This window comes from Crocuta crocuta, unplaced genomic scaffold (genome assembly GCF_008692635.1).
Source record: "Crocuta crocuta isolate KB4526 unplaced genomic scaffold, BGI_CrCroc_1.0 scaffold154, whole genome shotgun sequence".
Taxonomy (NCBI): Eukaryota; Metazoa; Chordata; class Mammalia; order Carnivora; family Hyaenidae; genus Crocuta; species Crocuta crocuta.
Window position 1 is genome coordinate 6,953,409 of NW_027530545.1, and position 27,789 is coordinate 6,981,197.

The 27,789-nt window shown below is 34.1% G+C and overlaps 1 protein-coding gene across 5 annotated transcripts in view; it reads right to left on the reverse strand.

Moving 5' to 3' along the window:
• MBD5 (methyl-CpG binding domain protein 5) overlaps positions 1–27,789 on the reverse strand; it is a 430,738-nt gene that overhangs the window by 139,100 nt on the left and 263,849 nt on the right. For all 5 annotated transcript variants that reach the window (XM_077767790.1, XM_077767788.1, XM_077767791.1 and 2 more), the window contains one exon: positions 1,042–1,163. The gene's annotated coding sequence lies outside the window, so the exon portion shown is untranslated. The remainder of the gene's footprint in view (positions 1–1,041; positions 1,164–27,789) is intronic.

Sequence of the window (27,789 nt, forward strand, 5' to 3'; positions counted from 1 at the left end):
GTTGATATGTTCTGATGTTATTTTGTGCATGTGTATGTAAAAGTCTAAAATTAATTTTAAATGTAAATGTATACAATGGCATTTAAAAACTCGTCTTTCCCTTTTTTTTTTTAATAAATTGTATTTTTCAGAGAAGTTTTAGGCTCACAGCAAAACAGAGTGGAAAGCATACCAATTTCTCACATTGCCCCCAAGGCCCATACAATTTCTCCAACTGTATCAACATCCTGCAGGCTGATGTTATTTTAAGAAAGCATTCTATAGTCAAATAAGTTTGATTTCTAAGACCTTTGTTACTACTATACATCGGTATTTTCCAAGATGGTGAATAATATAGACAGCGGTTGTTTATGTGACAGGCCACGGAACCCTCTTATCAGCAAGCATGCTTAGGAACTAAGGGTCTGCAACACTTACTTTTGGAAACTCTCCTAAAAAATCACTAGACACAAATGCCAACATGTATGTACAAGAATGTTTACTGAAGTCATGTTTAACACAGGATAAAAACTGGAAAGATCCCATATACTCAATAATTGGAAAGTGGTCACATAATTTAGTTATGTTATTAAACTAGAATATTATATAACCACTAATAATGGGAATGCAGATATTTGCTAACATGACAAATAAGGCAATATTTGTAAAGTAAGTAAAGAAGCAATCTAGCCAAAGAACATTTATATCCTATGATTACCAATCCTAGTCATAATATTGTATAGATCCATATATTATACATTATTTACAAATATATCAATGAATTCAGAAAGACATACAACAAAATATAAAGAGTACTTATTACAAGGTGGAAGGTTACTATACTTTTCTGTATTGTCTTATGTTTTTTTAATGAACATCTATTAATTTTATAATAGAAATATTTTTTAAAGGCAACGCATTTATACACCTTAACTATTTGGAGACACATTGCATATTATTCTTTAGGTGTCAGATGTTTTTCATATTTAACAAAAATTAAGTTCAGAGTCAAGAAAACTATAGTTATATAAAGAATTCATACAGAGAAAACACAATTCCTACCTTCTGGAGAGAAACTGATAAAAACATAACAAGTGCTGTGAGAGCCAGCAGCGTAATGGAGGCAGTAAATCTCTAGATGCTTTATGCCTTTATGAGTCCCTATAAGGGAGTACCTCTTCTCTCTGTAACAGAAATAACATAAATACACACATTTATTTAAAGGAGCAGTTGAAGGAAAATCACCCTTAAGTATGGCTTGAAGCTATAGAGGCTGCCTGTTTCCAGGTGTGATCTCACAGGTAAACAGTTGGGAATATTACCCCTTAGTTTCTTTATGACCTTGAAAAGTTATTTATCTTCTCCGTGCCTCAGCTTCCTCATCTGTAAATGGGGATAGTGATATAATCAGCTATAAAGATTAATATTCATAAAGTACTCATAACAGTACCAGACTGCTACTACATATGTGGTTTCTAAAATAAATACCTGAGTGGGATTGATTGTATTAATAGAGACCCTTCACAGAGCACATTACTATCAGTGATATTTTACTTCTGTTAACATCTCAAGTAATTCTCATCTCAGTCCTGTGAGGTATTGTTATTATTAAAACCTAACCCTCAGCTTTCATACCAGAAACTTGATTTTATCAACTCCTTAAACTGATACAAACTCACAAAAAACTGATCAATTTAAAAGGGAGTCTTTTTTTTTTCTTCTCCCCAAAAGTGATATCCATTGAATAAAATACTATGTACTAATATCTGGTCTCTATAAGTATTGAACCACTTAGACATTACCTGATTAGTATAAAATTAAAGCAAGGAGAATTAAAAACTCATATTGGGCCTTTCATTAAGCCATAGTAGTATGATATGCTTTTCTACAGTGTTACTGTAGAAACATTGGTAGGAAAACCAATTTCCTCTTACTCTTAGTATGATACCTTGAGAAGGCACAGCATTACCAATGAAGTATTTTTGCCAAGAATATTTAATCTGAATCTAATAATAAAAGAAAGTTTTAGAAAAAATCTAAATTAAACAACATCTTGCAAACACTGGCCAGACTTAAAAAATAACAATGACATGACATACAGAGGCTGGGAAATTTTTCTAGATTAAAGGAGATTAAGTGGATATGACAAGGGAATATAATGCATGATCCTTAACTGCATCTTGGATTGGAGAAAAAAGACAGCTATAATTACTAGACAGTTGGGAAATCTAAACTGCAGACTTCAAAAATCTCTATCAGTTAATAACTTTAAAATTGACTTAGGTGGTTTGCACCTGCAGATAAAATCATTCATTAATTCATTACATTCATCACGATGTGTTAAATACCCATTCAGTGTGATAGGCCTGAAGATGACAAAAATTCCTGCAAGTAACAAATCCTAAAATATAGATATGGCTTAGCCAAAGAGGTCAGGTGAACTCATTCTGGCAAGTTAGCAAATGAATATATGTAGCTAAACTGTCTATCTGTTATATTTGAGACTCAGGTCATCTTCCTACTGAAGTATTCCCCTTGCTAATGGAAGGGAAAATTTCATAATGTTGGAGCAGTTGCTGCTGCTTCATGCTGCCTTTAGTAAGGTTCTACAAGAAAGAGAGGCACATCAGGAAGTAGAGAAGGGGAAAAAACAGATAGCTTTGCCAAAAGAGCTACTTTCTGCCTGTGGCTGAGAATCAAATTATCTGAAGCCTGGGAGGTTGAAAAAGCCAAATTATAAATGTTTTATAATAAACTTTTACTTATTTCTTAATAGGTTATTTTCATGATGTACAATTTGAAAGATACAGGGGCAATGACAATTTCTCTTCCAGTTCTATCCCCAAGACAAGACTGTTTTCCTTCCTCAGAGGCAACCTCTGTTAACAGGTTCATGTATTCTTCCAGAAATGTTTAATACATTGCATATCTGCAACTGTATTTACAGAAACCGAGCAGGTTATACACTCTTCTACAGCTTGTTTTCTTCATAGTATGTTTGTCATTGATCATTTTGGTTCCTATAGGGTTATTATTTTATATTGTTATTTTTTATTTTACATTGTTATTATAAAGCTATATTATAATAACTATAGAGTAGGCAAAAATACAGTAACATATGTTTTCTTATGCAAAGGAAATAAGATAGTGGCCACTGGGAGAAAAAGAGCATTGAGATAGACGTCTAAGTGTAGAGTACTGAAGCTAATAACTAAGGAATGTACCTGGGAGGATTTGCCTGAAGACTTCTTTGGATTCTAAGCATGCCAGTGTATTGTGGCAGAGCATCTGAAAAGCTACCGAAGCCTCTGCCATGAGGGGTGTGCAAAGGAGGCTAAGACTGAGTTGTCAGACATAAAGGAGACTGGGGTTTGAAGAAACAGAGCAAAGAGTGCACGGTGCTTACAACTGGAGACCGTAGCAATAATTATGGCTGTAGATCCTGTATATGAAGTCCAGAGACCAAGCAAGAAGAATTAGGTCTTCGTGGATGCTGATACATGGTGCCAAAATGTCAAGGGTGAAGCAAGAACTCAGTGGAGACAAGCAAGCAGAGAGAAAGGAGTATGGAAACCCATATTCATCCATTGATGCCAGGATGATATGAGTCTCCCAGGAACCTGGAGAAGAGTAGAAGGTAAGGAGAAAAATCCTAAACTAAGGTTAAAAATCTTGGCTTAAAGCCTAAACTGATTCAATTTTACTTCACAAGTAACCAACCAACTACCAATTGGTAAGATTAATTTTTCCTTTGTCTGTGGAAATGGTCTTGGTGGGTGGTGCCAGGAAAAGGGGTTTGTGAGATAAATCAATTTTTAGATATAAGCAAACTATATTTTACATACTTGAAATTAACAACTACAAAATTTAAATCCACATGGACAGCTTACAGGGCTGTTATAAAGACTGAATGAAATGGTTGCATAAAAATGTACAAATAATGAATGGTGTAATTTTCTGATTATGATTTCTGATGGTAACTTTTCTTTAACTTCTTCCCAAGTTCTGGGGACCTTTAACGCAGTCCAGAGTTCCAGATTTTGTATACACACTCACTTCCAGTGAGCATTAGCTTTGAAATAAGTGAATCTTGGATTCAAATCCTACCTTTGTTGCCCACTAGCTGTATAAATTTGGGGAAATATCTTAACTTCTTTGATCTTTAGTTATAAAACAGTATGACAACATAGAAAATACAGCCAATGATATTGTAATAACATATATATATGACAGATAATGACAACACTTATTGTGATGAGTGCTGAATATATACAGAATTGCAGAATCAGTAGCTTGTACACCTGAAACCAATATAACACTGTGTGTATTTATACCTCAGCAAAAATAAATCGATTCCTTCTCCATAATCTCAACACAAACCTATCCAATAAACACAATAAATATTTTCAAAACAATGTGTGACAATCAAATTTATTCATACATTAAGAATAACACACCGTTTGACCCATGGTTGGTGGACTTAATTTCTCTAAAGTTTAAACGATGTTGCCCAGATTTTGATGTGGAGAATTTGATCATCTTCTTATATGTCCTTAATATACAAGATTGAGCTCTGTAAAATAAGGCTCCTAGTTATTGTTTTCAGGTTGATGGAGTAATAAACATTCCCACATGCCATGAAGGAAGCAGGTCTCTGTCATAATAAAAGCACTTAAATATAAAATATAAACATAAAAAGCACTCCTTTCAAATCTACTCTAAGACTGAGTGTAAGGATTAGATATAGTTATTTCCCTTTCCCCCCAAATAGATATTATCTTTTTTAAAAAAAGTACTTATCTTAAATCTAACAAATGTTAAAAAGAGACTACTCAGTGGATAATAAAATCAACAATATTGACTTCTGATTAAAGAGGTAGATCAAACATACATATTTAACTTCATTCCTTTTCAAAACCATACTAAAATGCAATTTAATATTAAAATTTTTATTAAAAAGCATAAATGAAGGAAGAAAAGGAGAGTGAGAGATGAATGACAGTAATGAAAATTCGGAAGCTAGAAGACGGAAGGATGGTAGCTAACTGACAGCAGATTCAAACAAGTTGAATCCTAAACCAGTAGAATTTAAAGGCAAGTAGCAATTTCATTTGTACTACAGTTTCCATGAAATCTTTGGATCTTGTGGCACCCAAACTTGTGGAAGAGAGTTAAGTAAGAGCAAACCTGGTTAGAAACCTATTTAAGAATTAGTCTCTTTCATTGTCTCTTTACCATTCACAACTGGACAAGAACACCTCCCTCTCTCATCCTGGAAGAAGACTAAATGCTTACTCTATGGAGTGTGTTAAACAGAAGATTCTCAAAACTGGGAAATTTTGAAGAATTCTGGAGGGCAGAGTACTCTGTCGAAAACAGAACTGAATGAAATTTTATATGATAAATATTAAGACTCCCAAGTCCTCTTCTACTGGGTTTGCAGAATGCTAGTAGCCCATCATAAAGCCAGAGAATGGAAGATTCTCCTTTGGTAAATACAACTGGAATAAAAAATGATATTCAATGACATGATCTTGGAGGTTCCTGAACAAAGAAGCATATTCAGATCTAGGGAATGCATAGTCATTAAGCTCCAATTATGTGTTATCCTGGCATCCCCCTATCTTACTATCTGAAATATGAACTGGGGCAGCCAATGACTGCTAGACATCAGGGAAAGCTCCTAAAATGAAAAATGGAGATTAAAACAAAACAAAACCAAAACCAAAACAAACAAAAAATAGAACTGTTCAGGAGAAGAGAATTAAAAAAAAACCAAAACCTATCTTTGAAGAGGTAAGAGAAGACCTGCATCCATGAAGCAAAAACACATTGCTTTATTGATTTATTTTTAAAGTTTATTTACTTATTTTGAGAGAGAGCAAGTGAGGGAGAGAGCGGGGCAGGGGCAGAGAGAGAAGGAGAGAGAGAATTCTAAGCAGTCTACCCACTGTCAGCACAGAGCCCACTGTGGGGGCTCAAACCCATGAACCGTGAAATTATGACCTGAGCTGAAACTGAAAGCCAGATACTTAACTGGCTGAGCTACCCAGATGCCCCCCAAACACACTGCTTTATAAAAAAGAAAACAAATCCAGGAAATAAGAAAGTGCTGCTGGGAAACAAAATTATCATAGAAATGGAAGCCTCAAAATAAAGATTGGAAAATCTTCCAGCAAGTAAAGAGAGTAAGAGAAAGAACACAGGAGAGAAAGGATATAAAAATTAGAAGATCAGTCTAGGAGGTTCACATCCAAATAACAGAAAAAGAGAAAAGAAAATCGAGAACAAAAATCACCAAAGAAATAGCTTATGAAAAATTTTCTGAACTAAAGAACATGAATTTCTAGTTTAAAAGGGGTCACTGAGTGCCTAGCCAAATGAGTGAAAATAGATCTCCAAAAGGTTACATCATAACAAAATTTCAGAACTTTGTGATAGACAGAAAATTGTATAAAAGCTCCTGGAAAGGAAAGTATATAAAACAGAAAGTAGAATGTCTCTCAGCTTTTAAACACTGAAACTAGAAGACAATAGAGATAGGCCATACAAATTCTGAGAGAAAATAAATTCCAAACCAGAATTCTGTATTTAGCTACAGTATCAATCAAATATCAGTAAAGCAGAAAGACATTTTCAGACAGGCAAGATCAAAGCTATTGGTAGATGTGCACCTTCAAAATGAGAGAGTGAATGAAGAAGGAAAAGACATTAAAAACAGGAATTTCAACTCCAAACAGGGACACAAGAAGCCCCAAGGTGATAGTGAAAAGTAATCCGTACCATGTGGGACAGAGGTTACAGCTGAATCAGAAACAAGTAGAGAAGACCAAGAAAATGAAAAACAAGAAAATCATCAATTTTAGGGAAAACAGAGAATTGGAAACACGATGTGGTTCAGCCATGAATTAAGCTTATATAGTTGAAAATGTTTTTAATGAAATATTAAGCATCAAAATCATGATATAACTATACTGAGAAGATGATGTATTTGTAATGATGGGGTGGGAGACATAAAAGAAACTTAAGTCTACTGCTTCCATAGTGGGAAATTAATAGATTATATGCAAAGCTGAAAAAAAATCAAGAAGTAAAAGTATAATCATACTATTTAGAGAGGTTCTTTTTCATAAATTCAAAAAGACACAGCTAAAAATAAACTGAAAATGATTGCTTCTGGGAATTAGAAAATTGGTGGAAGAAACTGCAGAGCAAGGGACCGCCTCTGTTTTTTTTTTTAAGTCTCACAGGACTCCTTGATTTTTTAAAAACTATGTCCATGTACGATTTTGATAAATAGAAAACAAAACAAAAAATGGCCTAAGATTACAATTAACAGTGATCTGCTGAACTTAGTAGGTGTTTATAAATTCTTTTTTAAAAAAGTATTTATTTATTTTTTTGAGAAGGAGGAGGGGCAGAGAGAGGGAGAGAGAGAATCCCAAGTAGGCTTCGCACTGTCCGTGCAAAGCCCAATGCTGGGGCCTGATCGTGTGAACCATGAGATCATGACCTGAGCCAAAATCAAGAGTCAGATGCTTAGCTGTCAGAGCCACCCAGGTGCCCCCAGCATTTATAAATTCTTAAGTGTCATTGCATATGAACTGTTTTATTATACAGCTATATAGTGTGAGTTTTTAGAAAAAAAGTGTTGCACCAGACAAACACCTGCTGGCAGCCAGCACATAGCAGGTGTCTGAATATTGTTACTTTAATTGGTAACAAGGAAAAACAAAAACAGGCACTGTAGATGGTTCTGGACTTCCTAGGTTCTACCTCTTTTTAGTATATAATCTTGGACCTCTTTTTGCTTACGATTCCTTATCTATAAGATCCTTATCTCACAGTAATATTGTGAGTGCTAATCTATACACAGTGCTTAGCACACTCCTTGAGACATAATGAATGGTTAATAAACAATTGCTATTTTAATTGTAAATCCAAATTCTTAATTCTGTATCATCAGAATCATATCCACTGTATTTCCTTCCATGCCCTTCCACAGAACTTGGAACAATTTATTCCCCATAACGTCTTGTTCAACCACCCTACAGAGATCAGACTCAATTATTATCCTAAAATCACTCATGACTGGTTTGCTTTGAAACACAAACTAGAAATAACTAACTAACTAACTAACTAACCGTCATACTTGGAACCACCTCACTTTCTCTTTTTTAAATCTATTACTGCTTTCCTTTTTTCTTTTTCTTTCTTTCTTTTTTTCTTTTAATGGCATCCAGGAGCAGGGTTTGTAACCAGAGGGCCAAAGTTTGGGTAGGTTGTTTAGCCTTTCAGAGTATTTATTTTCTCATCTGTAAACTGGAGATGATAATACCAGCTAGAATGGACTTTTGATGTTTGCCTCCCTACCACGCTTTCCTGCTACTTCTGGTAACTGTATACTGGTCTTCCTTTGGACAACTCACCCATTTCCCAGCTCCAGAGGAGGACCTTACTGCCAAAGCAAGTCAGTATATTACCCTACCCATCTGTCCACAGTTATGTGTTCAAGGATGAGCACTTAACCAAATCAGGACCAGTGACACTCAAAACTGCCAGTGTCATCAAGTGTGGAGCTGACAATGGAGCCAATTCAGCTCCAAATTAGCCTATCTGAAGACCACTCCATGCTATGAACCAAAATATCCATTCTTAGTCTAAGCCAGTGTGTGTGTGTTTGCTGTAGGAAGGGAGGGCAGAGAGGAAAAAAAGTTCTTTACTGCAACCAAATGGATCTCAATTCCTACCTACCTTATAACCATTATCTCCACTATTTCTAAGATCAACTGAGACAATAAATAAATTAAAACTTTGGTAAACATGAAGCAATATGCAAATGTTAATTGTTAGTATAATAATTTAAAAAATGTTTTAATGTTTATTCATTTTTTGAGAGAGAGAGACAGAGCGTGAGCAGGGGAGGGGCAGAGACAGGGAGACACAGAATCTGAAGCAGGCTCCAGGCTCTGAGCTAGCAGCACAGAGCCCGATGCAGGGCTCGAACTCACAAACCATGAGACCATGACCTGGCCGAAGTCGGACACTTAACAGACTGAGCCACCCAGGTGCCCCTATCATAATTTTTAATAACAAAGCCCAACTTCTTCACAAGGCAAACTCTGTCTTGCAATGGTCTTGCAAAAGATTTTCACAAAAACCAAAGTAGCCTATTTAAATCTGGACATGTTGGATATTATTTGTGAATATATGTTTTTATAAAAACATAAGAATATGCAGTTGTTCAAATCACTGTAGGTCATGCATGTGACAGCAGCTCAGATGGCATTCTTATTCATCAAACTTAAAAGGTTAGGCTAGTATCCCCCAATCTCTATTTTACCCTTTGATATTTATGGTTGTATGCTCCATAAACCTGTTTGAATCTTTTTGAAAATATGTATTCTATACTAGTTACTTACAAATGAATTTTATCAGATAATTAATTAGTTAAGTCTGGAGTATTTTACAATTGTTTTATTATTTATAAATAAAATGCTAATTAAAGGGAAACTGAAAAATGGTAACGGCTTTCTATAAAAGTTGACTTTATAAACCTGTAAAATAAAATACTCTGAAGTCAGTGAAAAAATTGGAAGTAAATGGATATTTCAAATGAGCTCAAAGCTTTACAAAAAAAGATATTTGTTTGCTTAAATAAATCTATCTCTTCATGACTATAGGATTAATTTGACTGGCAATTCTTTTCTTTCTGGTTACAGCAAAAGTAAATTGTGGCTCAATTCCTGTTTCATTTTTCAGAAACTGAGTAAGTACAGCTGAAATAAAATGCAGTTTTAAAGGATTTGCTCCATCCGATGTGTCCATGGTCTTATTTCCAGATTAGGCTCCGTTAGGTAAAGGATCAGCTAATCAGGTAATCAGCTTTATTATTACTACCTGATGAAAACAATGAAGATAATAATTTCATGAAATGTTTCATGAATGTAAACATTTTCTTATGATGAAAAATATCTAATAAAAAATGAAAAACTGAGCTACAGTCACATTTTTTACAGAAATAAAATGATGAGAAAAGAATCATATTCTCTAGTTGAAAACAAGTTATGGTATCAGTGTCATGGGTAAAAGTTTCATACCATCCAAAATAGTATTAGATTGATTATTACTCAGAAAACAATAAAATGCTTCAATTCCAGTTCAGTTAAACCAATAACTCTTCTTAAAAAAACAGAGTTATTAAGAAGTTACTAACTGAGCCAAGGAAGAGTCTGGCATTTTAATAAGTATACTTTAAATCAGTTCTATCTTTCAAAATGGTTATTTTGGGAAGCTATAAACCAAGCCCAGAAATGCTGGAATTGTTCAAAATATTTTTGGAATTTATGCTTTGTTAACTGCCTTTAAAATTAGCTTCTGCACCACATAAGATCTCTTGTTTTTGATCCAAAAAGGCATACGTAACTTTTGACCCACTAAACTTAGTTTGATATGACATTTAGTTGGTTTCAGAATTCGGATGAAACTAGTGTTTAGATTCAAAATAGTGTGTCACAGAACAAAAGTAATTCCATAAATATTTTGTGCAAAGGCAGTGCTCATAGAATGAGTCTACAGTGTAAGTCTACAATAAGTCTTTTGAAAGTTCTGCTGAGAGTCAAATAATAATCCAGATTTAAAAATGTTGTGTTTGTCACCTTCCCTACAATTACATCTTAAATTAGGACTAAAACAGCAGTCTGAATATGCAGACACAATATATCAAGTTCTAGACTGTGCAATTAAGTTTTTCTAAAGTGAGCAACTCCTGGAAATTAATTTAATTTAACAAGCATTTATTGAGTGTATTCTACGTATCTATAGTAGTGCTAGGTATGATAGGAAATAAATAAATAAATAATACAAAGCCAGGTCCTCAAGGCACTTATAAACTAACAGAAGAGGAAGTTATATACAATTGCCACTAAAACATTCTATTTCACTTCATTCCAGAGTGGACTATTTTAAATGATGTTTCATTCTTAATTGTATAAGTTCATTTATATTTAAACATTTTAGTGCTCATTTTCTCATGTGTATCCTATTACCACTACCTTCGTGTTTCTTTATAAATACATATCACATTAAATTGTGTACATTTGTTTATATATCCCCCGCCCCCAGCTAGCCTATGAGCTCCTCCACAGTAAGGACTAGAGGTCATAGTACAATGTCAAATACAATGCACATGCACAACAACTGTATGAATCAGAAGGCAGGAAGTTAGGTGTACTATCACTAAAAGAAAGGCAAAGTGGTATGAGAAAACCAAATAAGGAATGGCTTAATTTTCTCTGGAGAGCTTGGAGAAAGCTTCAAAAAGACAGTTTCAAAGAAAATTGAGATCTCAATACATAGAAATAGAAGAAAGAGAAGATATAGATAGATGGAATGAGAAAGGTTTGCAAAAGCATGACAGTAAAAAAGTACTGGGTATGCTTTAAAACTTCATAATCTAGTACTATTGAAATTCAAAGCTTTTGTGGTTTATTGACAGATGTATTAGAGGTATGCAGAGGTGCAGGAGAAATGCCTAGACAAGTCAGTAGTGATCTGAGTGGGGTTGTTTTGTCACACCTGTACAACTGGGGGACCAGAACAGGTGCCATGAAAATGGCTATTGGAAATCTGCCACATGACTGAACACAACTCAACTGTCTATACTGTTAAAGAATAATACAGAGCACTGTTTACCAAATGGCATTTCATGAAATAATACACTCAGAGAAGAATAATACACTTCTGGGCTTGCAGAGACCTGTTCAATCTAGTGTATTTTCCCAAATAATTTGACTATGGAATCCTTTTGAAAATCCTGCTAACATCCCACTTTGGAAAATATTATTGTAATTTCTCTATGTTTAATATGTAAGTTATCACTATACTTAAACTCAAAATTTGAGTCATCAGATAAGTCTATTTCAAGCCTTTTGATGCTGTATTACTAATGGGAATAACTCCTAAATATGCACTAATTTGGGAGCAACAGAGGATACGAGAGAGGATCATGATAAATAAGATTATCAACATAAGTTTATACTTGTCTTATGTACCTAAACCTACCTGAAATGTTTAATATTTCATGATAGATTGATCAAGGCTACAGTGAAATTTAGTGAAATAAACATAAGGTTTGACTTAGATATAATACCTCAAAACTGTCAAGAATGTGGAAACAAGGTGAATGTCACTAAACAGAGGAATAGTTGACTAAATTTTGATATATCCATACTATATAATATATTGCAGTCATTATAAAATAGAAGGGAATCAGGGTGGCTCAGTCAGGTAGGCATCCGACTCTTGATTTCAGTTTAGGTCATGACCTCATGGACGGGGTCTGAGCTGACGGCATGGAGCCTGCTTGGGATTCTCTCTTGTGCTGCCCCTCTCCCCTGCTCGTGCGCTCTCTCAAAATGAATAAAGAAACTTAAAAAAAAAAAAAGCAGAGCTATTTCTACAAAGTATTGGAGAGTAAAAAATGCAAGGTATGGGGCTGTGTGTGTATTCGGTATGTGTGAGAGAGATCCCATTTTTTAAAGCAATGAACAAAATTCCTGTCTCTGTTTATGTGTATGCATTGAATACAGGAAAGATAATATACTGGATTAAGAAAAAAAGACTGTAAAAAGATATGACCATAATCTTACATATATGTAAAATAAAGATAAGATCTAAGTAAATGAAAAATATTAAAAACTACAAAATTTACATCAAAGTTGATTAGGATTAATACAATAAAACACCCTCTTTGAATTCCTTGATAGTTTCCCATTAATTACAGTGGGACCTGGGGTTGGGGGATATACATTTCTTAGAAGGTGTCATATATCACTTCATGATCTGGTTCCAATTTTTTTCACATTACCAGTGTACATTCTACATTCCAGTCATTCTAAGCAACCTAGCATTTACTAGAATGCCTCATGGTACTTCATATTCCTGTGTCTTTTTACACACTGAGTCCATTGCCAGAAATGTCCTTTTTTACTTCTCCGTATATTGAATTCTTACTTAAGAGATTTATGCATAAGGGGCACCTGGGTGGCTCAGTTGGTTAAGCATACAACTCTTGACTGGCTCAGGTCATGATCTCATGGTTCGTGAGATCCAGCTCCCCGGCAGGCTCTGTGCTGACAGTGTGGAGCCTGCTTGGGAATCTCTCTCCCTCTCTCTCCTTCAAAATAAATTAACTTTAAAAAATTATGTGTAATATCTAGTCATACAAATACAAAATACATAACATATTATATCATAAGCATTAAGTAAGTGTTTTGGGAATTCAGAGTCCTGACTGGGATAGTCAGGAAAAGCTATTTGAATTAGGTCTTGAAGGACTAGTACTTTAATAGAAATGAGGTGAGGTGGTAGTCCAAGCTGGAGGAAAGGACAGAAGCCAAGATAATATAGGTAGTAGACAGTGCAAGACACCTTCAGGATGCAGTGCTTTCTATATAGAGGGTATGTGGTAAATAACTGTGGATGAGTAGGTGGACAGATTTATCAGAGAATTAATGCAGGGAAATAGCAAGTTAAAAGATGGGAAGTTTGGGATGGGGCCAAGCAACTGGGTCTTAAATATTTAGTGAAGATACCCCGTATCTTCTATTCCGTATACCGGGGCTCTTCAAATAGGAGTATGTGTACCTCATGTGACACTAGAAAGCCCAGGATACACATGAAACATCTCTCTGACTCATCAATTTTATTTGAAAGTTTAGAATTAAGTAATTTAAAGGACATCTAATTTTAAACATTATTTTTATATTAAAACCAACAGATAGGGGTGGCTTGGTGGTTCATTTGTTTAAGCATCTGACTTTGGCTCAGGTCATGATCTCACTGTTTGTGAGTTCGAGCCATGCATCGAGCTCTCTGCTGTCAGCACAGAGCCCTCTTCAGATCCTCTGTCTCCCTCTCTCTCTGACCCTCCTCCATTTGTGCACTCCCTCTCTCTTTTTTAATGTTTGTTATTTTTGAGGAGAGAAAAAGAGAAGGGGGAGGGACAGAGAGAGAGGGAGACAAAATCTGAAGCAGGCTCCAGGCTCCAAGCTTTCAGCACAGAGCTGACATGGGGCTCAAACTAGCGAACCGCGAGATTATGAACTGCGCCGAAGTCAGGTGCTCAACTGACTGAGACATCTAGGTACCCCCAAAATAATAAACATTTAAAACAAAACAAAACAACCCGAAACAGATGTATTATGAAGTGGAATGTAAAATTTGTGTGAATTTTTAAGATAAAACACAAACTTCAAAGAAATGTTGAGCTTATGGTGAGGGTCTTTTAGCTGTACTACCAGATCCTGGTGTATGCTGTTTACATCCTTTGCTGGCAGTGGAAATGCAAAGTCATGAAAGGGATTTGAGCAAGGTAGTAACAGCATGGAAGTGATGATTTATAAGTATTAATCGAGCATTAGCATGTCAGCTGGCCTAGAATGGGAGAATATTAGACATCTGGACTCTAGCTAGAGAACTACTGTAATAGTTCAGAAATGGCAGCTTTTAGAATGGAAAGAAGCATGACAAGATCCATTAAAGAACTTAGTATTTTAACCAATATTTCAACTCCCGCAAGTATTAAAACTGATGCAGGGATACTAGACCTTCTTTATATTGTCAGACAGTTTACTATTGGTTAAGTAGCAACTCTGGCACCAAAATGCTTAAGCTCATGCATTTATTTGTGTGACTTTGTAAAAATTATTTAACTGTTCTATACTTCTGTTTGTCATTTGCATAATGGGGGTAATGATACTTACAATTAGCTACTTCACTAGATTGCTATGAGGATTAAATGAGGTAATATATATAAAGCACTTAAAATAGTTCCTGCCTCAGTAAACACTAAGTGTTACCTTCTATATTTACAATTATTATTATTATCTTAAAAATTATTTATAGTGACCTTCATCTTTCCTGAGATTTTAAGTTTCCATGAATTAGGGAGATCTATAGTATAAGTATATATTCTCTAATCTTTGATGGTTCTGGAAAATCCCTGGATTCTAGAATATCAACCAAGAGATCGATGAGGGCAGTAAAAACACTATAGGTTAGATCAGTTCACCAGTACATTTGTACCCTGTTGCCCTTTCTTACAATTAAAAAAGTCTCTTTTTAAAAGTCTCTTTTTTTTTTAAGAATGAAGTTTTTTTTTTTAAATGTTTTTTATTTATTTCTAAGAGAGAGAGAGAGAGAGAGACAGCGTGAGCAGGGGAGGATTAGAGAGAGAGGGAGTCACAGAATGAAACAGGCTCCAGGCTCTGAGCTGGTAGTCAGCACAGAGCCCGACGCGGGGCTCGAACCCACGAACCGCGAGATCATGACCCAAGCGAAAGTTGGATGCTTAACCGACTAAGCCACCCAGGCGCCCCTAAAGTCTCTTTTTAAAATGTCCATAGCAAATGTTTTTGGCACCTAGTAAGATTACATTTATTTGAAGAAGTATTTTCTGTTAAAATTAATTGCTGATAACAAAAAATGGAGAAAAAAATGTATTTAAATCTACTCAGAATGAGCAAACTCGATGATATCCTGCATGTTATCGTATGCCACTGCACATTGATAGGTTTTATTAGGCTGAACCACATGAAATTGCCCATATGCAATCATTTTTGACTAGCAGAAATGACAATTTCATACAGTTCAACCTAATATCCTTTAAATGTGCTTTGGACAAGGAATATATACTTTTATTTTTCTTAATCAAATTCTACACTTTTCTTTGTTAGCTAAAACAACCAAGAAACAATGTGGACAAATAAGGTCAAAAAAATTCAACAAAACCACTCATAAAAAGTAACAGTCTGGAACTTCAAAAACTCTTGTCTTTGCCTTGAACCTCTGATTCTTCCCCCTTCCCCTGCTGTGCTGTTGTGGTGAGCAGGCTGGCCTGATGGGTGGCCTTACAGACTTATCTCTACCAAACGTGCATAGATTAACCACCACAAGCGTTGTCTTTGTTTGGGATACTGCTTTTTTAAGTATGATCAGAAAGGTTTTCTGGAAGGGTAAATTTATTCTTCAGAAATTAAAGGCCTGTGACTATACCAATGAATGAAAAACAAAATTGTTTGATTTACCATGGAATGCCTTTTGTAATCATTTAGGAGATTTACTCAAATTCAGAAGGTCATACTTATTAAAATCAGTAGCAGCTCTAATTATTTGGCTGGCCATCTGCAATCTGGCCATCTGTAATCATTATTTGACTCTCTGAGACCAATTTAACATACAAATAGTATCTTCAAATTTAATTTTAGTTTTGAATAGCTCTTAAAGACATTAATATATATGATAATATATAAAATGATATAATATAAAGATACATTAGCATATGTTTCAGTGTGGTATATTGTTTTTTAGTTTTCATTTTTAGTTTTAAAAGAATAAGATGGAAGCTACTCTAACTCTTCAAACAAACAAACCCAGAACTGCTTTAATACCTAAGTATCAAAAGAATCCACTCTAAGTTATATATCTACATGAAACTAAATGGACTTGATGAAAATTAGAGTCTCTTCATTACCAAATGTTACTAATAACAGTAAGAAACATGGATAAAATATTGCCTTACCCTATCCTGCACTTTAGCGTCAAAAGTTAAAGGGCTGCATAATGAGAGACGGAAGGTCTTCACTTTGGATTGCTCCAAAAGAAAAAATTTAGGATAAGTAGGAGGACATGGCCAGAAGGCAGTGATCACCTTGAAACAAAACAATATAGACCTCTAAATATTCTAAGCAAAACTCAAATCCAAGTAAAATCACCAGCATTTCCCTACCTCCAATATTTTATTCATGCTACAGAGTAATTTATTTCAAAACACAAATTTGAGCATAACATCTGCCATTTAAAAACCCGCACTACCTTTGTTAAACTTAATAAAAATAAAAAGTCTTCATATGGTCTTGTAGAGCTACTGTGATCCCTTTATTTAATTCCTCTAACAGCTTTCTATTTATTGACACCTTTCATCAGTTAGTTCACTTTATCTTTTAGGCGCAGGGTCCATTCAGTTCCTGGTATTCTCTATGTTCCTTCCAGCCACATGGTTTCCTGCTATGCCTTCTGCCTAAAATATTCTTTGCTTGCCTTTTGACAGAGTTAATCCATATTCTACTGGTAATTAACAGTATGACAGTAAGATTTATTCCTATTTGGACTGTGAATGAAGTGCTATGAGGGCTATAGAAAGGTGATTATTTTATTAGGTGTCTCTATATCTTAGTTGACAGCGATAGAAACCAATGTGGTCTAATTTCAGCAGAAAATAAACTTATTAAAAGATAGGAAGCACCTCACAGAATTCTCCAGGAAGCCATAGAATAAGCTTTGGAGGCGAACAGCCATGAAAAGGGGCTGCAGTATGCAATGCTCCTGTGTGGAAGTGTCAAACTAGATGCTACCTCTAAAACAACTTCTCTATTTTTGGAAACTGGAAGTTGCTGCCCATTGCTACTACTCCCTTCTTTAGAAGTGGAATCCATGGCCTGTTTTCTCATGTCTCTAGTTTTTGCTTCAAAGACTGAGGTGTATATGCCTAATGGGAAGAGTCTTGTTTATGAACTCATACTCAATCTGTGAGGGAGGCTGCGAAAGTAAGCAGTGGGCATTTTGAGCCTCTAAGGTAGGAACTATCTTTAATTCAGAAGGTAAGGGACTCCCTAAACACATACTAATGAACCAAGAACAACAACAACTATATTAAAAATGGAGATAGAATTGAGGAAAACTTTTCAGAGGTCATATTTTATTTATTTATTTATTTATCTATCTATCACAAATTATTTTTTTAAAAAAATTATTTATTTTGAGAGAGACAGAGACAGCACAACTGGGAAAGGAGAACAGAGAGAGTGAGAGTGAGAGAGAATCCCAAGCAGGCTCCGTGCTGCCAGCATAGAGCCTGACACAGGGCTTGAACTCCTGAAACTCTGAGATCATGATCTGAGCCAAAACTGAAGTCTGGTTGCTTAACTGATTGAGCCACCAGGTGCCTTAAGCAGGTCATATTATAGTTGGGTCTCTCTCGCTCACACTCTTTCTTCTCCCTCTTTATTGGCTTTTGTTGAGCAAGATTTTGTCAGACAAAGTGAAAACAAGTGTTAGGGAGGACACTGCAGGGAAAGAGAAGATTATAGCAAGGGTTTTTAAGTAGCTTTAGAATCAACTGAGAAGCTTTTAAATAACTTACTACACATAAAAATTCTTACCCAATAGAAGTGAAGTGAGGTCCTGGTACCTCACATAATTATCAGAAGACTGTTGCAATCACCTGGTTAAGCATTGCTGATATCAAAAGCACGGGCATGTGAGATAAATGGTATGTTTGGAGAAAGTAGTGAATTGTTGACCCAGTATGAGTAGAACATAGGCAGATCAGAGAAGAGGCAAGAAAGGTAAACAGTGGACAAACAGGAAAGATGATGAAGAGCTGTGTGAACAGTTTGAACACCACCATCAGACATTTTTGAAAATGGGAATGATACAACATAGAAATCTATTAACCCTGCATGTGGGTGAAATGTAATATTATAAACACTTCAGTAAATAATAGAAAATGACTAGATATCAGTTATTAAAAAGAGAAGAAAAATATCACTAAGAAAATGGAATAAAACTGAGACTTTTATGTATCTTTTATGGAGGTGCCTGAAATTTGAGTCAAGCAATAGAACCAGATTTTTTTCTCCAGTTTTCATGGGTGAATGAGAATAGATGATTAGTTAATGGAGATTGGATGGAGAGAATTAAGAACTCATAAAATTCTTTAACTTTTTGAAGTATTAGAACTCTTAAAGTTCTGAACTTTAGACAAAGTTCTTTAAACGGAGGACAGACAACTTTTTGCCAGGGAAGCTCTGGGAAGAGAATGAAAGAGACCAGCCTGAGGAGTATAGTTTGAGTAAACTGGGGGATAGTCTTCCATCAGAGAAAGGGGAAAATTCCCCTATCCCTGCTTTGTCACACTGGGTATGGATAGAGGCAATAACATGATAAAAGCTGAGATTGGCTATGATCCAGAATTGCTTCTTTCTTTTCCTTGCAGACGACCTACACAGTGCCATCGATATAAACAAGTATACGAAGAGGTTGCACCTATTCACACATACTGACTTTAAGTCTAAACATGTATTGTGATATTTGAGGATCCTGTAATTCTTTGCCATGTAGTGTACAAAGTTGTTTGTGGCATTATGATGCTGATTTCTGGAGCTAAAATCAATATACTTATAAACAATAAATCAAACAATAACAAAGGTCCTTCTAAGAAGAACAGAATGGTTGATGGAATTCCATCCAAAAGTAAATAGCCCAGATCCACTTCTAGAACAGATGAGGAGTAAGGAGCTTACCAGTGAAACAGTCAAAACTGGCAAAAATTATAAAGCACAATTATTTAAAATTTTTGGAAATTGCCCAAGGGGCAAAAAGCAAATGAAAAAATAGCCCTTACTTATAGAAAAGTTTTTCTCCAGGTGAGGAAGGCTGAGAACAATGTGGCCCCAATCAGCCTTGCCCATAGAAGTTTCACAACAGCAAGGGCAAGCAAAGATCAGAGGTTACTGTTCCACTAACTGTCCCACTCATAAAACAAGGGTGTCACTCCAAGAAAAGTGGTACACTGTCCTTGTCAGAGCAATGACTCAGATTTTCCCCAGGGAGAGATGCAGGCCATGAAAACAGAGAACTCGAAAGTTCTCTCCAAAACAAGTAATTTTACTTAGAACAGTGTAGGAAAGTTCAAGAATAAGGGTGCTGTAGATACAAGTAAGCAAGTAAGAGGAGGCTAGTAACTCCACACAAGAAACAAGGTAAATGGCAGGCCACATCAGCGAAGAACTGGAAATGACTGGATTTATCAGTGACTAAACAAAATTAAAAAATACCTCAGGAAAATGTTTCTTTTCTTTCTTTCTTTTCTTTTCTTTTCTTTTCTTTTTTTTTTTTTTGACCAGAGAAAACCAAGGCAAGAGACAGCTTAGAATAGGCTTTCTGGGGCAGGAATAAATTTCAAAGAAAGGCCTCAAAACTACTCTAGCAAAGAGACCAGAATTTAATTGGATCAGACTGTGGAGTACTTTGTGGTCCTTAAGCCTTATCAAAAGGCTTATCAAAAGGCAAAAACAACACAGTATTCCACTGGCAATCCAGTTAAGCTAAACAGATGTGTGAGATACCAATAGAGACAGGCAACATAAGAGAGATCAAGGAAAAGAGATAGTCAAAAAAAGCTCTGTTATAAATACTATCATTACATGGTGACCATGTGCATGTGCAAGTCTGAACCCTTTGAGGAGTATTATCAGAAGCTGACACAGTGGGGGAAATAAACTTCACTAAAATATTCTACCTAAGTAATTAAACAAATAAATAAGCAAGCAATAACAAAAAGTCCTGGGAAAGAGGATCGGTATATAGAGTTGATATGTTATTGAAAATGTCAAGTTTTCAACAATAAAAAAATTATAAGACATGAAAAAAACTGACCCAAACACAGGGGAAAAAATGAACAAAAACTAATTTGTGAGAAAGCCCAGATGTCAGATCTAACAAAGACTTCAAGGGAGCCAGTATAAATATGTTCAAAGAACCAAAGCAAAGTACAATGACATTTCAATGGATATAGAATATTAATAAAGAGATAGAAATTAAACAGAATCAAATAGAAATTTCAGAGTTGAAAATATAATGATTGAAATGAAAAAATCAGTATAGGGACTCAACAGATTTGAACTGGCATAAGACAAAAACCAATGAATTTGAAGACAGATCAACAGAGATTTTATAATCTAAATATTGGAAGAACAAAGAGAAATTAATAGAGCCTCAGAGAAATACAGGACACACCCAAAGCACCAATATATGCATAATTGGGAATACAAGAGGGAGAAGTGAAAAGGACTTGACAAAATATTCAAAGACACAACAGCTGGGAAACTACCTGAAATGTGCATAAAACAGATCATATCTAGAGAAAAAAAATCCTCAGTAAATTTAAAACCAATGAGTCAAAGTAGAAATCAAAAGGTATATTAGAAAATATTTTAAGGTGAATTAAAATAACATAGAACATACTATAAAACATATGGGGTGAGGATAAATCTGTGCTTAGAGGGAAATTATAACTGTGAGCATAAATATTAAAAAAGAAAAAAGATTTCAAATCAGTAACTTAACTTTCCATCTTAAGACACTGGGACAATAATAGAAACTAAACTAAAAAATAAAAAAGTGGAAATAAGTGAAATGGAGAATAAACAAAACAGAGAAAAATCAATGAAATTAAAATTTGGTTTTTTGAGAAGATCAACAAAAATGACAAATCTTTAGCTAGAGTAACCAAGAAAAAAGAGAAAAAGTTTCAAATTATCATAGCAGAAATGAAGGAGATGATATTATTACTGATCCCAGAAAAAAAGAGTATAAGGGACTACAAAGTCAAAAAATTAAATGGATAAATTTTGAAGAGGTAGAAACTATTCAAGGAGAAATGATATAAACTGACTCAAGAAGAAATAGAAAATCTGAATAGACCTACAAGCAAAGAGAGTGAATTAATAATTTAAAAACTCACAATGTATCAATATTAAGTTCAACATTTATAACAAATGTGCATTTATTGTGGGGGATATTGATAATCAGGGAGGCTATGCATGTATAGGAGCAGGAGGTACGTGAGAAATCTCTGTATTTTTCTCTTCAATCTGCCATGAACCCAAAACTGCTCTATAATAAATGAAGCCTAAAACAAAACACTTCCCCCATATAAAAGCCTAGGCCCAGATAGCTTCACTGGTGATTTCTGTCAAACATTTAAAGAACAATTAATATCAATTGTTCACAAAGTCTTCCAAAAAACAGAAGAGGAGAGAACATTTCTCAACTCATTATGAAACCATTATTGCTTTGATACAAAAGCTGGACAGACATCAGAAGAAAACTACAGACCAATATCTCTTATGAATATAGGCTTAAACATCCTCAATTAAGTAGCAGCAAGCCAAATCTAGTAACATATAAAAAGAATCATACACTATGACTATGTGGAATTTATCCCAGGGATGTAAGATTGTTTTAACACCCAAAATCAATTAATTTAATACACCATACCAGTAGAATTAGACAAAGCTCATGTCATTATCTCAATAGAGAACAAACATTTATGAAATCCTCTTGATGATAAAACACCTCTTGAGGATAAAAAAACTCTACAAATTACAATTAAAAGGGAACTTCCTCAAACAATAAAAACATATATTAATAATCCATAACTCATATCATAATTAACAGTGTAAGAATGAATACTTTCTTCCTAAATTAGGAACAAGACAAAGGATGTCTACTCTCATCACTTCTATACAACATTTTACTAGAAGTTCTAGCCAAGGAAACTAGGCAGGAAATGAAAATATAAGGCATCTCGATTGGGCATCAAGTAAAACTACCTCTATTTCAGATGATATGAATCTTATATATAGAAAATCGAAAAGAATTCTCTAAGGAACCATAGTAATTTATAAATGAGTTCGGCAAAGTTGCAGGACACAAGATTAATATAAAAAATCAGTCACTTTCTCTATATTAGCAGTGAAAAATATGAAGTGAAATTAAGAAACAGTTCCATTTAAAATTGTATCAAGGGAGTAAAATGTTTAGAAATGAATTTATCAAAAGAAGTATAAACTTACACTCTAAAAACTACTAAAGATTTGAAGAAAATCAAGACTTAAATATATGGAAATACATTTCATGTTAATGGAAGAACATGAGCCTTAATATTGTTAACAGCAATATTCCCCAAATTGATCTTTATATTAAAGGCAATCTATAAATATCACAGCTAGCTTCTTTGTAGAAATTGACAAATTGAACTTAATACTTATATGGCAATTTAAGGGCCTCAGGATAGCCAGGACAAACAATCTTGAAAAACAAGGACAAAGTTGGAGGACTTCTTATATCAACCATCACAAAGCTATGGTAATTAAGACAGTATAGTGCTGGCATAAAGATAGACATATAGGTCAATGGAATCAATCAAAAATCCAAAAACAAATCTTTTATGGTCAATTGTTTTCAATGAGAATGCTAAGGAAATCCAAAGGGGGAAATAGTCTTTCCAAATGGAGCTTTGACAAACAGATACTCATTGACAACTGAATATGATATTTATAGGATTATTAAGGAATACAAATAAGGGTCTGAATGAAAATAGTTCTATCACTGAAATACAACTGTTAAAATGTTGATTTTTGCATTTCTTCTTCTAGACTTTCCACCCATGCTTTTTTCTTATAAAGCACTAATGATACTGTACCTAAATTTCATGCATTTTAAACCAAAAAGCCCATGTTTCAACAGATTCTTTGCAAACATATGTATAACAACATCATATTTTATAATATAATAAGCACTATGATTTGCTTATTAACATTCACTATTGCTTATCATTTAGGTTTTTTCCAAATTTAATTATTACAGATAATCTTGCAACGTTTCCTTTGGATAAGACTTTTCTACACTTCTTTGGAATAGATTTTTAGATATTGGGTCAAGGATAATAGTATCTTTAGGCTTCTGGTATACTTATGTATCTTAATTGTTTTCTAAGAGTTGTATCAATTTATATCTACCAGCAGCATAAAAAATACAGTTGACCCTTGAACAACATGAAGGTCAGGGGCACTAACTCTCTATGTAGTCAAATATCCACATATAATTTTTGACTCCCAAAAAGCTTTACTAAACACTTGTTGACCTGAAGCCTTACAGAGAACATAAACAGTTGATTAGCATATATTTTATGTTACATGTATTATATACTAAATTCTTACAATAAAGTAAGCTAGAGAAAAGAAAATGTTATTAAGAAAATAATAAGGAAAATACACTTACAGTACTCTACTGTATTTATCAAAAACAATTTACATATAAGGGGACCCATACAGTTCAAACCCATGTTGTTCAAGGGTGAACTGTTCCTGGTTCTACACACCTTCATCAGCATATCATCTCATTTTCATGAACATTATCATCTTTAAACCTCTTTAGAGCATGAGTCTGAAATTCTACTTACAACCTATATTGGAAGAAGAACTAATTATAAGTTTAGTGATAAGGGTAATAGTTAATATTTGCTATAAAAGTTTTGCATGTTTTATGAGATTAATGTACCATACATGAAAAAGGAGTCAAGTTAATTTTTATTCTGGAAAAGGGTGGATTTGTATCTGTCAGATCAAATACATATTTTGGCCATATCTACAAGGCACTGTAGTAGTAGTGGAGAATGTGATGGATTATAAGAAGTTTATAGATTGGTTGGAAAGGTATAAGCACAAAACTAATTCAATAGTAATATGAGATTTAAATAAGTTTCACAAAATAGCAGAAGGTCTCAAGGTTGGTATAAAATTATTTGTCAAAAAAGCAACATGGAAAATGAAGCTTCTAGAAGTTCGGAGGAGAGAGAAATTACTTCAAGTTAGGATGGATTTATTTCCTAATTACCGAACTTAGTGTATATATATATGAATATATATATATGAAACCTAGAAAAGTCTTTGTCTTAACATTATTCAAAGTCTTTGAACAATAAATGTCAGAATTTTAAAAATTCTGGCATATGATTAATGTTTGTACTATTTGATCATTGACATGGGCATTAATAGCTATCATTTCTAGATTACCGTTTTTTTTCTTTTCATTATTTCTACTTCAAGATTCACTTCTAACAAATTAGCTTGTGAAACATTGTACTAAATTCATCCCTGCAGTGAGTGGTTAAATGTACCTGTCTTTCATCTAGTCCTGTCATCAGGGCTTTCTTTTTCATTGTATGGATTCGTGCTTGGGGCATCTATTGTAATGGAATAGTGAGTTAACTGGCATTGAATTCTTTGGTCTATTATCTATCACATAGAAAAATATCTTTTTTGGGTAACAGAATATTGTTCATGTTAAATAAATATCACTATCAACAATGACAGCCCAGTTTGGTTAATGTTATGAATGAACTTCCATCTTATTACTTTGAAGAAATCAGTTCACTTTTATTCAAGGTCTGAAGTTTATACACACACGTGCACCCACACAAACACAATTCTGTGGTATTTTTAAGAAATAGTTGATGAGTTTTTTAAGATGGGGAAGCTTTTACTTTAAACTTGAAAAGCTTCAGAATCTGCCACCCAAAAAGCCACAGTTCCTTATCTGGAAGACTAAAGACAAAACAGAGTTCCTACTATTTGAATATTCATCACCCAACAAAAGTTCCCATATCATAAAATAATGATTAATGCTTATATCACTCACTAATTGTTCCCTACTCAAATATTCTTCCATCATCAACACTAAAGGGCCTGCCTGTCCTTACCTATTATGATAAAAGTTTTGTTACTTGGTCTTTTCTAAATCATTGCAAATATATCTATTCTTTTAGGATTCTGTTTATGGCTATAATTAATACAATGCAAATTGACTCAAAGATCAAGGAACAATGTAGGATTTCATGAGGTTAGTGAAAGTGATATTTGAGCATTTGAGTGAAACAGAGAAAATCAGCAAAGATTATGACTCAATAGGTGCTTCAAAGGAGAATAATCTGAATATCAAAAATTAGAAAGACCCTGAATATTTTTGCAAAGATGCGTCCTCTTTAAAAGCATCCTAGAAAGTTAAACACTAAGCATAGGATGTCATATTGTGTTATCAACTGTGTTACAAATTAAAAAAAATTAAAATGCCATTCGTTTTTTAGTGATTTTCATTATTTCTACACTTAAAATTATAACTTGCATTTAAATAGCTTTTGGTTTAATACTTTTCATAATAAACTCCTACTAAACCTTCCCTTTCTAATTCCATGCCCTTACTATTTGCTATACATCTTTAGTTTCTATTTCATTTAGATTCCTCGTCCTGGTACTAATTATTCTTAGATCAAAACAATAATAATACAAGACAATCATGAAAATCATTTTGATTCTTAAAATGAATACAAACAGATTAAGTGAATTCTTTTTTAACACAGATGGGAACCTTAATTTCATGTGCTCACAAACAAAGCATTCCATAGTTCTAGTACAGTGTTAACAAAGAAAGCAGTATCTATCATCTTCAGTCTTTGTTTATACCATGAAAGACTTCAATGCAGAATGTAAGGTATTGGGTGAACAAGTAATTAAAGCTCACCTAAATAAACAGAGGTCTGCAAAGTCTGGAAGATTAAAATCAATGAAAAGTTATATGGTAAGTCAGCTCGTCAGCTCAGGGATTGAAATACAGAAGAAATATGATCATAACTCTGATTAATTTTGCTGTAACATTTCTCAGCAACTAAGGCTTTTTAAAGACATATATTAAAAGTCAAATGACATGGATATGGAATAATCAATCTATCACATGAAAAGCAAGGGTCATTTGGAAAGTAATAAAAATCAATGATAGTTTTCCAAGATGACAGGAAAATATATTCATTTATTTAGAGGAGAAAAAAATATCTCTGTTAAGTAGTCCAACCGTTAAATAAAATGTCAGATTTCATGTTTGTAAGAATAAATACTTTAAGAACAAGCACTGTATTTTTTTAACTGAAATATTATTGGTATATACTATATGAAAACTTGAGAATACTATAAAACCCAAGTGTTTGCTGATGTTTAAACAGTTAAAACTTTAAAGTATACAGTATTCTGAATAATAAGTAGAAAAAAAATGACTGAACTGGCTACGTACAAAAATGTAGTGAATTAGAGTACATGCCCCATTTAACAGTTGCCGTGTGATAATACAGATGATTGTGGCCAGATATTCTGATTATTCAAAGTCAGAGATGTGGATTTTACTGTAGAATTTCCCAATTTTGAAAGATTATATGACAAATGACACAAGCCTGCTGGTTGAATCTGGCCTGTAAGCCAGTGGTTTTGCAAACCCGGTATAAAGTAATACTATTTTGGTTATGTATAGTTGATTTACACTTATAATAAAGAAAATGTTGCAAATACTTTAGTCCAATCTTCTCAATATCCTTCTTTCTTTTAGTAATTTTTCACATGGAAGTACAAAGTTGTAAGACCTTAATCATGCTTTCATTTTCCAAATGTTTTCACATTGGATAGGATGCAGAAAAGAAAAGCTATGTGTGCATCCAAACTTACGAACATTTAGTGAAGAATAGTTATAGTCTCAAAGATACACAACTACAATCTAGACTCCTTTTTGTTTTGTTTTGTATTCCTTAGGTCATTCCTTAGTTATTCAGAATGACAGAATGCTGTAAACGGAGTTGTCTATTTGTTTCAGGAGCAGATGGGAAAAGTAGCTGCTTTAAAATGTGATTAAAATATGAGGCCTCTGTTTAGTATTTATTTTTCTTTTTAAGCATCAGATTTTAGGCTTAAGCAACTTTAATCAAAGGAAGAAGGACCAGACAGCTGCTGCAGCTCTAGTCCAATGCTTATGTCTCTGCATGGGAAATGCTGTAACAACAAACAATCACAGCAAATAGACAATCAACTCTATCTCTTGCCAAAGCTGTGAGAAAAAGTCACTCATACATCGTTTGAGGGGAGTCCAGTGTGGGTATACAATCTTTGTGGGGAGTAACTAATCTATATTTGTTAAAATTAAAAATGCATTTACTAAGGGCATCTAGCTGGCTCAGTTGGTGGATTATGTGACTCTGGATCTTGGGACTCTGAGTTTGAGCTCCACGTTGAGTGTAGAGATTAATTAAAAGTTAATCTTTAAAAAAAATGCATTTACTACTTTGTATTCTGGTTATGGTGGTGTTTA